We start from the raw sequence: 3627 nt of genomic DNA on the forward strand, positions 1-3627 counted from the left end.
AACAATTATATTCAACAATTTTTATTGAGCTCGAGGCCGATTTAAATGAAAAACCTATTGTGGACAAGCAACAATAATTTTTATTTTTTGAAAAAATGGTAGAAGTGATAGCTATTTCGGAAATCACCACATTTCCTCATCAGACTTCTTTCAGTAGGATTCGAACCGACGATCCCACTGACTCAGCCAGTTGCATACGCATTGAGCTAAGTTCGCCTTGTGTTGCTTTTTTCCAATTTTTCATTCTTGCTAAGCCAACACAATCAAGTGCAGCTATTCCACTGCAATTCACACTTGATCATGTGGTTGTTGGTTTTTGTTAATAATTCTATTTTTAGAATGTTTAACTTTATAGGTGTGCTCGTCCTTAAGTTATTTGTTTTTTGTTGTTTTATGGCCTTATAACAATTATATTCAACAATTTTATGAGCTCGAGGCCGATTTGAATGAAAAAACTATTGTGGACAAGCAACAATTATTTTTATTTTTTGAAAAAATGGTAGAAGTGATCGCTATTTCGAAAATCACCACATTTCCTCATCAGACTTCTTTCAATAGGATTCGAACCGACGATCCCACTGACTCAGCCAGTTGCCTACGCACTGAGCTAAGTTCGCCTTGTGAATAATTGTTGCTTTTTTCCACCTTTTCATTCTTGTTAAGCCAACACAATCAAGTGCAGCTATTCCGCTGCAATTCACACTTGATCATGTGGTTGTTGGTTTTGTTGGTTTTTGTTAATAATTCTATTTTTAGAATGTTTAACTTTTCGGGTGTGCTCGTCCTTAAGTTATTTGTTTTTTGTTGTTGCTTGTCCACAATAGTTTTTTCATTTAAATCGGCCTCGAGCTCAATAAAAATTGTTCATTAACTTTGTTATAAGCATAAATTGTCTAGTAACATAGTTAAAAATGGACTTGTCTGCATTCACCGTGTAAACAGACAAAAAGGAGTATCGCAAAGTTTGATGTTCAGAAATAAAAACTTTCGAAAGCCATTTTAAATGCAAGGTGTAACTGCTCCTGCAATCTCCTTTGGAAATTCTTGAGTTTGACGGACTTTTGAAAAGGAGTTGCACGTCCGACGTCTAATAGCTACCTTACATTTGTAAGGGAATTACATGTGAAGCTTTTATAATTTAAATTTACCAGATAAAAATCCAAATGAATAACAAGATAAATAAAATTTTTATTAGAAAATTACTTTGAGGAATAAATTGATAAGCGGTTTGTATATTTGCAAATTGTTACTCGTTTGACCTTTTCGTGCATTTTATGTATATACGAAAACGGAAAAACATTGTTTTAATGCAAATGGATATGCACACCAAAGCTCACCTTTTCATATGTGTAATGAAATTTAATCAGCGTTTTAGATATTTATTAATGCAAATTAAGCAAGCTTAATAAATACTGCTAAGTGAGCTCAAAAGAAATTATGAGTTTTCGGTGCCTGTCGGGATTTTCAACTAAGAACCATCTCTTCAATAAAAAAAAATATTACTCTGGGGTAAAGTTTTATTTAGGCGTGAAATCCCTCCTAATGCCTGGAAGTGGAATTTTGTGCGATGAGGAAGTTGGATTAACGTGAGATGAAGAAGTGGAATTCAAGCGGGATTAAGGATAGTATAACCTGTTTGTTTTAAAGTTGAGGTATTTTTGCTCTGTGGTACAGTATTTCGTATGGGGTGCAATTGCTGAGGTTGTTCTGTTCCGCCATCACTTTCGTTTTCTCTGGGTCATATGCGGGTATACGTTCGTACCACCATGTGTGCCGATTCGGTTTGAGAACCTATTGCGAAGGGTAGCGTCAGTCCCTCCCTCGCCCAAAGAATTATACACGAAGACTTGCCGTGGTTTTGGCGTTCGTGTACGCAAATTTTTCCCTTTCTTGGTAGTTTTAGTTTTTGAGTGACCGTCTGAGGACATATGCCGCTTATTTAAAGATACTGCATTAAATAAAGCCACGTGTATGGTGGTTAGTATCCAGCCACAGACGGTTTCTTGGGCAAGTAGAGTCCCCATCACATTCGGTTTAATACCACTTAATATTATCTGGGCATAAAAGTCGCCGCCTAGGATAAGTTCAACTGGTTCATTTTCGAAGAAGTTCTTGTCCGCTAACCGTCGGTCCGGAAACACTTGCTTAGTCTTAGCATTGACTTCACAAGTCGGTAAGTTTCCGGTGAGTTGCGGTAGAACCAGAACATTGGTATTTATATTTATTGTGGGGTCGATGGGTGACCGTGTTGTTGATACCTGATATCTGGGCACGCATTCTCTTTGACGGCAGGCCAATCTTGTGTTTAAGATTTTCTGTAATGAAGGAGACTTCTGAGCCGGAGTCTATTAGAGCGCGGGCTAAATAGTTAGTATTATGGAAAAATATATTAACACGCGCTGTTCCTAATAAAAACCCTTTTTCTCGTGTTAGCGAAACAAGATTGAAAGCTTGAACAATTTAGCAGGTTTAGTAAATTTTTCAGTTCATTAACTTTGTTTTTTGTTATTTTATGGCCTTATAACAATTATATTCAACAATTTTTTTTGAGCTCGAGGCCGATTTAAATGAAAAAACTATTGTGGACAAGCAACAATAATTTTTATTTTTTTTTTTAAATGGTAGAGGTGATAGCTATTCATCACCACATTCCCTCATCAGACTTCTTTCAATAGGATTCGAACCGACGATTCCACTGAATCTGCCAGTTGCCTTCGCACAGTGCTAAGTTCGCCTCTTGAATTATTGTTGCTTTTTTCCACTTTTTCATTCTTGTTAAAGGCCAGTATTTAGCTCTCAAGAAAAGCAAAAACTCCATATAAACTGACGTACAAGAAATGGTTAAGAAATTTTCTTGTGTAAAATTTTCCTGAGGCCGTACGCAGTTCTTAAGAAATTTGCTACGCTTTCTACTACGGGTTTCTAAAGTGGTTTTGTGAAAAAGAGCACAAGGCAACCCATGCTTGCAACACAAATATATTTCCGTTCCATTATTTCTTGAGGAAAGAGCGGGACAACAGGCTGGTGAAGTATCAGTTGTCAAAATTCCTTGGACACACACACGAAATAATAGCAATTTTTTCTTAACCGTTTCTTGAGAGCTGCATACCAGCCTTTAGCCAACACAGTCAAGTGCAGCTATTCCGCTGCAATTCACACTTGATCATGTGGTTGTTGTTTTGTTAATAATTCTATTTTAAGAATGTTTAACTTTTAAGCTATTTGTTTTTTGTTATTTTATGGCCTTATAACAATTATATTCAACAATTTTTATTGAGCTCGAGGCCGATTTAAATGAAAAACCTATTGTGGACAAGCAACAATAATTTTTATTTTTTGAAAAAATGGTAGAAGTGATAGCTATTTCGGAAATCACCACATTTCCTCATCAGACTTCTTTCAGTAGGATTCGAACCGACGATCCCACTGACTCAGCCAGTTGCATACGCATTGAGCTAAGTTCGCCTTGTGTTGCTTTTTTCCAATTTTTCATTCTTGCTAAGCCAACACAATCAAGTGCAGCTATTCCACTGCAATTCACACTTGATCATGTGGTTGTTGGTTTTTGTTAATAATTCTATTTTTAGAATGTTTAACTTTATAGGTGTGCTCGTCCTTAAGTTATTT

Source organism: Rhagoletis pomonella, unplaced genomic scaffold (genome assembly GCF_013731165.1).
Source record: "Rhagoletis pomonella isolate Grant_MI unplaced genomic scaffold, Rhpom_1.0 Rhpom_scaffold_00009, whole genome shotgun sequence".
Lineage (NCBI taxonomy): Eukaryota > Metazoa > Arthropoda > Insecta > Diptera > Tephritidae > Rhagoletis > Rhagoletis pomonella.